Source organism: Budorcas taxicolor, chromosome 17 (genome assembly GCF_023091745.1).
Source record: "Budorcas taxicolor isolate Tak-1 chromosome 17, Takin1.1, whole genome shotgun sequence".
NCBI classification, from domain to species: Eukaryota; Metazoa; Chordata; class Mammalia; order Artiodactyla; family Bovidae; genus Budorcas; species Budorcas taxicolor.
The window spans coordinates 12,596,599-12,606,339 of record NC_068926.1 but is presented as its reverse complement, the minus strand read 5'-3'; positions in this window follow the sequence as shown (position 1 = coordinate 12,606,339).

Sequence of the window (9,741 nt, the reverse complement as noted above, 5' to 3'; positions counted from 1 at the left end):
ATTCCCTAATGGCTCTCCATCTTACTCAGAATAAAACCTCTACAGCCGAACTGGGTTGGCCAGGTATTATGAGACCTGGTCCCTGGACCACCTTCTTGCACATTCCTAGAGTTTTCAAGAATGGTCCAGGGATGCAACACAGCCCCATCCACCTCCCTCGGCCTGGCGTCTCTTGCTGTCTGGAGCCCCGTCCCCTCCAGACATCCGCAGCCTTCAGAATCGTGCTCCCACGCGTCGTCTCATGACCACTGTCCCCCTCCCCACTTTCTGCGCCCCTCCCTGCTTCCTAATATTGACATCACTTCTTACCTCCCATGTCTATGCCTTCATTCATTTGTGTGTTTTCTGACTCTCCTCAACTAGGATGCTTTATAAAGGCAGCGAAAACTGCTCTATTCCTTGTTATTTCCCCAGCACCTAGAACTGTCCGCAGTCTGTCGTAAGTCATCAATAAATAATGAGGGAGTGAAAAGTTCAATGTCTATTACCGCCACCACTGCCTGGCCTAGACTAACTTGAATGTGCTGCACTTTGGGCTACTGCAGCTGCCTGAGTGTCGGGCAACATGAATTTCTCTCCAAAGGTGAACTAAGAGCTGGTGCCACTGTCCCCAGGTGAGGACCTTCTGTGTCTCAGATCCACAGCTCGTGCAGTTCTTGGTAGGGAGGAGCTGAGAATGGACTTGACTTCTCCGTCTGGGCTGAACAGAAGGAAAGCTGAACAGCTTTCCAGATTCACCTGTGTGTGAGCATGCTTACTTAGTCTCTGTGGTCTGGCCCAGGGTTTCTCATCCTTCATGTCCTCAACACTGGGGGTCGGATCATTCTTTGCTGTGGGGGACTGTCCCATGCATTGTAGGGTATTGGGCAGCATCCCTGGTCTCTTATAGGGCTTCCCTGGTATCTCAGCTGGTGAAGAATCTGCTTGCAATGCAGGAGACCCCAGTTCGGCTCCTGGGTTGGGAAGACCCCCTGGAGAAGGGAAAGGCTACCCACTCCAGTATTCTGGCCTGGAGAATTCCATGGACTGTACATTCCGTGGGGTGGCAAGGAGTTGGCCACGACTGAGCGAATTTCACTTCCACTTTTTGGTCTTGTACCCTCTAGAGGACACTGACACCCCTAGTGTGACAACCAAAACCATTCCCAGACATTGCCCGATGTCCCCTGTGCAGGGTGGAGTCGGGGTGGGCGGGTAGAGTCATCCCCAACTGAGAACCGCTGGCCTGGCAGCTAAGAGGTGCAAGGACAGGCCCTAAGATGAAGCAGCCGCTCCTAAACCATTCCCACATTCAGCGATGGCACTCAGCACTGGGACAGAGAACCACAAGATGCAAAAATCGGGAATGGCTTTAAAGATCATCTGACTCACGGGGTTTAGATTTTTCACTTTATTAGGGACAGCAATGAAAGCTGAACGCTGTAGTTGAAGTCTGTGTATGTTTCTCTTTCCTCCCGTCCCACTCCTCCTCCCTCACCCTGGGGCACTGCCTCAGAAACTCAGGGCTCCAAGAAGCAGGGACAGAAAGTATTAACAACACACCCTCCATGCAGATGAGGACAGCCAGGCCTCCGAGCCGTCAGAGACAAATAAGAGAGAGTCTAGGGGGTCCTTGGCCTCCTGCCTTCCATCCCAATTTCCAACATACTTCTCTTTCCACCGCACTTGGCAGATCATTTATCTTCTTGGAGTATGTTGGGTGCTGTAAATATTTCAATAGATCCAGAGAGAGCCTGGAATCAAACCGAAAAATGGCCTAGAAAGATTAATCTACAGTTGCCGTTAGAACCAGTAGGATGACGGGACTTTGGAGACTGGCCACTGTGATGGGCCAGGCCAAGGCATGACCTGTGACAGGGCCCGGCAGTGGGCCAAGGGGCGAGACGTGCTGGAGGAGAAAGGACCAGAAGACCCGGATGGGGGCGTGCTGGCTGTCCCGGCCCACTACCCATCTAGGAGCCACCAGTGTAAGACGTAGCTTTAATTTACAACCACCATCTTGAACTCACTCCCTCCCCTCCTCTGGGTTCTGCATTTTCTGCCCTTCAAATAGCACCTGGGGACAATCTTCCCCCATCAGCCAGAAAGAGACGGTTTCTGCCAAGTGTTCTGTTAGTTACTTCGTGGAGGAAGAAGCTGCCTGGAAATGCATTCCACTAGATATTAAAGAATGTATTTTCCTGATTTATAGTCAGGCTAGGCAGGGTTGTCTGAGAGGCAAGGAACCAATGGGGATATCCACTTGGACTAACGATTAATTATTATATATAAAGTGATGTTTTCCTATCAACCGACAGGCTAGAAAACGAGACTACAGCTTGCCAGGTTGGCATCACGGGTCACAGATGTTGCCTCTGCATTTTCAGATTGTCTTATCCATTACAGATGGCATCTTCTCATTTAGAAACATAATTTGTTGTTATCGCAGATTAAAAAAAAAAAAAGCTGACATTTCACTTGCAAGCCAAAGATTAGCATCAAGGCACAGGACTGCTTGTGAGAGTACATTAAGATGGGGCTGTGCTGTCCCTGAATCAAGGACGCCAGGCTTGAGCCGACAGAGCTGTAGATGGCGGCTGACTTCTGATCTTTATTATGCAAATGTGCAGCCCCGCGAGCCAGGCTGTTTAACCTCATCAGGGGAAATGTCACTGATCATTTCGGGTTCCAAATGTAGCACAAGCATTAGTACTATTATGTTATGATTATTATTATTTGTAGGGCATGATGTAAGCCTGAGCCCTCTGATTAAGCTGAGTTTCTACTTACTCAGGCCCTCTGGGGTCGAAAACCAAAGACTTCTTGATATTAAACAAATAAACAAATATATTTCATTCTCTCTCTTTAATGCTAGCGGAGAGGGTGCTTCCCAGGGCTGGTGTCCTCCAGGCATGGGGAAGATGGTGAGAGTTTCGCAGTGTCTGATTTCCACCCCCAGCTGCCACCTCTTCTGTCTCCTCCAGGACTTCTGCCTCGGGGGCAGAAATGTTTAGAGAAGCTGGGGCAGGAGACATGGGCAGATGTAAGGGTGGAAAATGGTGAGGAGGATGGAAAAGAGAGAGATCCTTACTGCATGGGATTAGAGAAGAAAGGGCCTAAGGAAGGGAAAAGATCCTTCAGCCCCGGGCATGAGTCCCTGCTATCTAACTGAGGCATAAAGCAAACCGAGAAGGCTCCCGGATCTAAGAGGTGGAGACAAAAAGAGCTTGGAATCAAGCAACAAAGAAAAGGAAGTCAGCGAGAAGGGGAAAAGTCAGAGGCAGTTGATTTGCTGCCCAGGGTGACAGAAGGCGAAGGCTATGCCTCTCTCAATCCAGATTTCGGGACCTGAACCAGCAAGGTCCTACTTTCAGAAGAAAAGACTCTTGATGCGGGAAACGAGGAAAGAGAAGTTCAACACACAGCTGTAGTGAAATTCTGGAGCAGAAAATCCAGCCCGAGTGTGTTCCCAGCCTGGCGCTAGGGAAAAGGTTCAGCTTTAACAAGGAACCCGGGAGGGAGGCTGGTTCACTGCACAAATGGAGGCACTAGATGCTTCTCTGAGACTCTCCCACCTAGCTCCGAGTCCTTCAGGTGTGAACGCTGACATCACGGTCTCAGTCCAATTAAATCAGACTTCTTAGGAGTGGGGTCCACGCCCATAGTGTTTAAAGCACTCTGGGTGACTCCATTGGGCCGCCAGGGCTGAGAACTGCTGCCTTAGATTCTGATGGACGGAACTCCGCAAACTCTTGTGTGTTTATTTTCTGCCGTATCCTCTGGTATCCAGCACAGTGCCTGACAGAGAGTAGAAGTTGCATATAGATTTACTGCAGAAAAGGCTAGTGGGTGAAAGGAGGCATTTCTGTACTAGAAACAAGTATGGGTTTTGCTGGTAGCTCCTTAGTATAAATAATCCACCTGCAATGAGGGAGGCGTGGGTTCGATCCCTGGGTTGGCAAGATCCCCTGGAGAAGGACCCGCTCCAGTATTCTTGCTTGAGAAATTCCATGGATAGAGGAGTCTGGCGGGCTACAGTCCACAGAGTCACAAAAGAGTCAGACACGACTGAGCAATTAAATAACAACAATAACTACAGCTGTATGTAAGTAGGTCATTCAGGGCATCTGTGCAGAGGTGATACCTCCCAGCCCTCCAAGAGCCCTGCTGTCAGGGGTACGTTTGTCTCTTGTCCCGGCGCAAGCAGACACACAGATGTTGCACCCTATATGTGGGTTCTTTAATTGACATGAGATCAACAACCCTACCACCCAAGGAGCTGGTCCAATTGTCTTCCTCTGTTCTCCTGGCAGTGCTGGTGTGACCACACAGCTTTCAGAGAAGGGGCTTAAACTGCCACCCCACCACTGGCTTGCAGCCCGCGATGGGCCATCATCTTCCTCCACCAGCAACTGAGGAAGAGTCAAGGATCACTTCCGGTGGCCTTTTCTTCCTTACTGTTCCTCCTCAGGGTCTGGTCCTAAAGAGTTTGACAGAAGTGTTGGGTGACCTTTCCCTGGAGTCAGGAGACCTGTCCCTTTGGCTGCTGGTTGAGAGGATCCTCATGAAGGGAAGCGAAGGGGGAGCCGTGTGTGGACTTGGATCTGAGTTAGTTTGGTGGAGGAGCGTCTCAGCAGCATGTCTGCGGGATGGAAGCCAAGGGACTCTGACATCAGCTGCCAGACTTGTGTACCACTGACAAGAGCTGCAGAAGCGACACGCTGGAGCAGTGTGTGGTCCTTCCGCTAATTCCTGAGAGTCCCTCAGCAGATGCTGCGAGAGAGTGGTATTACTGTGAGCCCACTTCAGACCGTGCATGATGCCCCTGTGAAACGTGTGGGCTGGGACGCATTGTTTATCTCCCCGTTTCCACCAAGCAACAAGGCGGAGGAAAAGACAATGTTGGGGAGCAAGATGGGCCTCCATTTCAAACTTGACGCCACTACTGATGAACCCTAAAACTTCTGGCAAGTCTTTTGACTCAGTTGTCATGTTTAAAAAGTGAGGATGATGCAATTTACTGGACCGATTTATCGTGAGCAATAGATCTTAGGGCTATTAAGAAACCCTCTATTTTTGAATCGTATGCAGTTATTATTCCAACATTGGGCTCTGAGGTCTTTGAAGGTTTAGACAGCATTGTTTTTTTTCTTTACCAGGCTGCGTAGGTTTAATGGTGGACCCCAAAGATATGTCCAGGTTGTAACCTCCAGAACCTGCAAAGGTGACTATGTGGAAAAATGATCTTTGCACATGTAACTGTGGATTTTGAGATGAGATCATCCTGGATTTAAGGTGGGCCCTGGCTTGTTTGTTTGTGCTCACTCAGTCGTGTCCAACTCTTCGTGACCCCATGGACTGTAGCCTCCAGGCTCCCCTGTCCAAGGGCTTTCCCAGGCAAGAATACTGGAATGGGTTGCCATTTCCTACTCTAAGCATTGTCTTTTTATCTTTGTATCATTAACCTCTAACACAGTAAACGACTGGCACATAATAGATGCTTAAATGTAACCTCAGATCATTCTGCCCAAATGCCTCCTCTCAGGACTCCCCAGGTTATTCATTACGCTCTCTTGGTTTCCTTCAGAGCCTCAAAATGATATATCTGCTTGTGTACCATTTATCTCGGAATTAGATTGCAGTTTCCATGAGATGCGGACCTGGTCTGTCTGGATGGTCAGAATCTAGAACAGTGCCTGTGCAAAGTGGGTGCTCAAATACATTTGTCTAGTGGGGAAAGGGGGCTTTCCTTGTGGCTTAGATGGTAAAGAATCTACCTGAAATGAAGGAGACCTGGGTTCGATCCTTGGGTTGGGAAGATCCTCTGGCGAAGGGAATGGTAACCCATTCCAGTATTCTTGCCTGTATAATTGCATGGACAGAGGAGCCTGGTGGGCTACAGTCCATGGGGTCGAAGAGTCAGACACGACTGAGCGACAAACACAGAGCGACACACACACACACACACACACACACACACACACACTGGAGAAAGAAGAGGCAGCTATTTTATTACTATTCGTGATAGGAGTGGTTGCAAGATGAATTGGAATCCATACAAACTGAGAAAAGTTATTTGGCTCTGACCAGAAAGAGTGAAAGGTCAGAAGCAGGTTGAGTTTCCGCCTCACAAAATTCTGCGTGAGAACCTTTCTTTAGGGCCGGCGATTCCTAGGGCCTCCGCCAGGGGGCCGTTCCTGCTAAACTGAGCAGCGTGAGTGGCTTTCTGACGTGGACAAAAGGCTGCCTCGGAGCCTGAACTGGGGCCTCTGGGGGAGCCGGCGGGGGCCACACCCTCTCCTGGGCTCGGCACCAGGGGAAGGCTCCAGACGGCTCGGGCTTTGCGCCAGGCTGCTCGGTTCCAGTGGGAAAGCTGACCTTGGCCAGGAAGAACCAGGAAGAGGCACAGATGACTCATTGTCCCACATCCTCCAAGGTAAAAACCCAGCAGTGTGTGTGGCCTTTGGGGCTGGACGTTATTGCAGCCTTGGCTCACTTCGCAGCCAAAATAAAAGCCGTCGGCCAGCAACCCAGGCGCAGCCTAGGAATACAACCCATGGCTCTCTCCCCTTGTCCCCTTCCACACACTTCCCTGCCCCGAAAGTTCTTAAAACAACCTGTGTGATTTCCAGCACTATTTCCTTTTAAAGACTTAAGGCAGCCCTCATTTCCAGTCAGGGCCATGTGACATTTTTATGGCCTCGTGGAAGAAACTGGGTCCGTTTTCAAGTCACGTGTGAAGAAGGTCTGGGGGAAAGGTGCTTTATTTTTATTCCGAAGTTTGGTAGCCAAGTCACTTCCATTTGTCAAACTTGCCGGTGCCTTCAGATTTCCACTAGAGGGCACTCTTGGAAAATATTTATAATTATATATTTTATTGCTCTGTCTAGGAAGTGCTGTTTTTAAAAAAGAAGGGGGCGGGGGACACCTGTAGCCCAGTCTTAATTTCAGAGCAAGCCCTTTGCCTTCTTCACCTGGAGCTATTCCTGATTCTTGCAGAAGCACAGCCAGAGAAGAAAGCTGGAGAACCCACAGGCAGCTGCTTCCCTCCTCTGTCGTTTTGTCCACCGGGGTTGTAGCTGCCCTCTCCCCTCACTCCAAACCCCCTCCACGCCATAGGGAGCCAGCCCTAGCCTGCCTGGAGAATCCCCTTGGAAAGAGGGTTAGAGATGCTCAATCTGGGGGCCTCTGGTTTGGTTGGGTGCCTTCCCTCACAAGCCAGCAGTGGCCGGAAATCCTCAGAAAAGTGCCAGGAAGGGTCAGAGGGGTGGCTGGGGCGTCAAACAATTAAAAATAGGGCTTCCGGGCAGGCAGCCATGGAGATCTGGCTCGATATGTAAATAAGTGTAAATAAGAGCAAGCCTCGGTGCTGGGAGGACGCTGTGCACATTTTGTATAGCTAGGGCTGTCTGGGGTGGGGATTGGCTGTCTTTATTCCGCACACAGCCCAATTTATTTTAAAAAGTGTTTTTCCACCCCCAAAGAAAATAGTTCCATTGAGTTCCATTGGTGGGGTGGGGGGTGCGGAGGCAGGAGATTCTTACAATACAGATTTCTTATTCGATGAATATGAGTGTCAGTGAATAAATTAGAGCTGATTCTTAGGCACTATAACCTTAATTCTGGAGCATGTTCGATATACAGTACTCAACTTTGCCATTCCCGAGATTTGTGCCACCTTTTAGGGTTGACCTTATTATTCCTGTAGTGACCTCATTTCATTCTGGAATCAGCTCTGTGAGGTGGGTATTACCATCAACATCCCATTTTACAGAGGGAAACTAAACTCAGGGAGGAGCAGGGACACACAGAAGCGGCCACAGCCCGGGGTTGAGGCGGTGCAGTATCAGGTTAGTTTCGGCAGGAACGTTTTTCTGAGCATGCGCCGTGTGCCAGCCTCAGCGCTAGGCGTGACCCGGATGCTGCTTCCTGCTCTTCCTCCGAAACAGGTTCTCCAAATGTCAAGGCAAACCTTTGACTTCACTTGGAACCGGTCCTCCTTCTTCCAGAAGCACAGCTAGAGAAGGAAGGGGGCAGTAGAAAGGCAGCTGCTTCCTTTGTCCACGTGGGCATCTTCTTGGTTGTCGGAGCTCCTGTGGTTCTGGGAGGGGCCGGAAGGGGGCGCCCTTCCTTCAGGATACGCCAGGTCAATCCGGGTAAACCAAGTGTCCGAGACCACAGCTTGCTCCAGGCTGCTCCAGGCAGGCAGACATCTGTCCATTCCTCCTGGGGCCCATCCCCCCTGCTGACCTTGGCCCCCTCTCTGCACACCCAAAGGTACAAACGACAAGGCAATCCGTAGAAGCCTGTCCAGGGTTTTGCCGTGCAGCCTTCTTGTTCACTAATTCCTCTGTCTGGAGGCTGGCTAAATTTGAAAGTAGCCCTGAGGCTCTCAAGAAGCAAGGTGACCACGGTGACTCCCGAAGAGTGCCCCTGTGGCCTACGGCCTAGGGATGTAGAGAAAATGGGAGAGCAAAGAGCCAAGGAGGGCTCTGGGCAGTGGTTCCCAAAGAGGTGCTCGGCAGATCAGCTTTTCCTTGAGCCCTTTCTGAACTTCTTTCTGGGAGCACGTATGAGTTTATAACTAAACACACAGGTGCATATGTGTGAACACACATACACATACATGAATACATCTTTAAAACCCAGCTCCTTAGGTTCTCATTTGTTGTTATTGTTTGCTAAGTCATGCTCAACTCTGCTAAGTCATGCCTGACTCTTGCAACCTCACTGGCTGTAGCCTGCCAGGCCCCTCTGTCCAAGGGATCTTCCAGGCAAGAACACCGGACTGGCTAACCATTTCCTTCTCCAGGGGATCTTCTCAACCCAGGGAGCAAACCTGTGTCTCTTGCATTGGCAGACAGATTCTTTACCACTATACTACCAGGGAAGTCCATGGTGTGGGGCTTCCCAGGTGGCTCAGTGATAAATAATCAGCCCGTAATGCAGGAGACACCGGTTCTATCCCTGGGACAGGAAGATCTCCTGGAGGAGAGCATGGCGACCCACTCCAGTATTCTTGCCTGGAGAATCCCCATGGACAGAGGAGCCTGATGGGCTACAGTCCATGGGGTCTCAAAGAGTCTGAAGCAACTGAACACACACGCAGTGTATACAGTACAGACAAATACTGTTTGACTCCACACACATGAGGAACCTGTGTCTGTGTGTGCCTAGCCGCTTCAGTCATGTATGGCTCTTTGCGGCCCTATGGGCTGTAGCCCACCAGGCTCCTCTGTCCATGGGGATTTTCCTGGCAAGAATACTGGAATGGGTTGCCATGCCCTCCTCCAGGGGATCTTCCTGACCCAAGGATCCAACCCGTGGCTCCTGCATTACAGGCAGATTCTTTACCGCTGACCCACTGGGAAAGGCCTAGGAGGTCCCTAGAACAGTAAAACAGGGGGGGCGGAGTGAGAGAGGCAGGAGCAGCGGCTCAGGCCTGCTGCCAGTGGTCCGCAGCTTCGTTCTCTTCTCCCGGATTCATCCCAACAGGGGGTCGGGTCAAGCTCAGGTCTGGAAACCACAGGCCCCTGTCCTAACAGGCAGGGCTGGGGGATGGACCCAGAGAGGAGGAAGAAAGGGCTTTCCCGGACACAGAAGTGCAGCAGTAGATTTCTTGGTTCAGGGCTCTGACCGGTGGCTCAGAAGGGCCCTCCACGCATCTTGGCCGGCTTCCCCCCCGAAGCCAGCTGAGCCCGGGAGGCGCGGGACCCGTGAGTCACGCTCGCAAGCCCCATCTCCCGCGCTGCCGCCGACGCG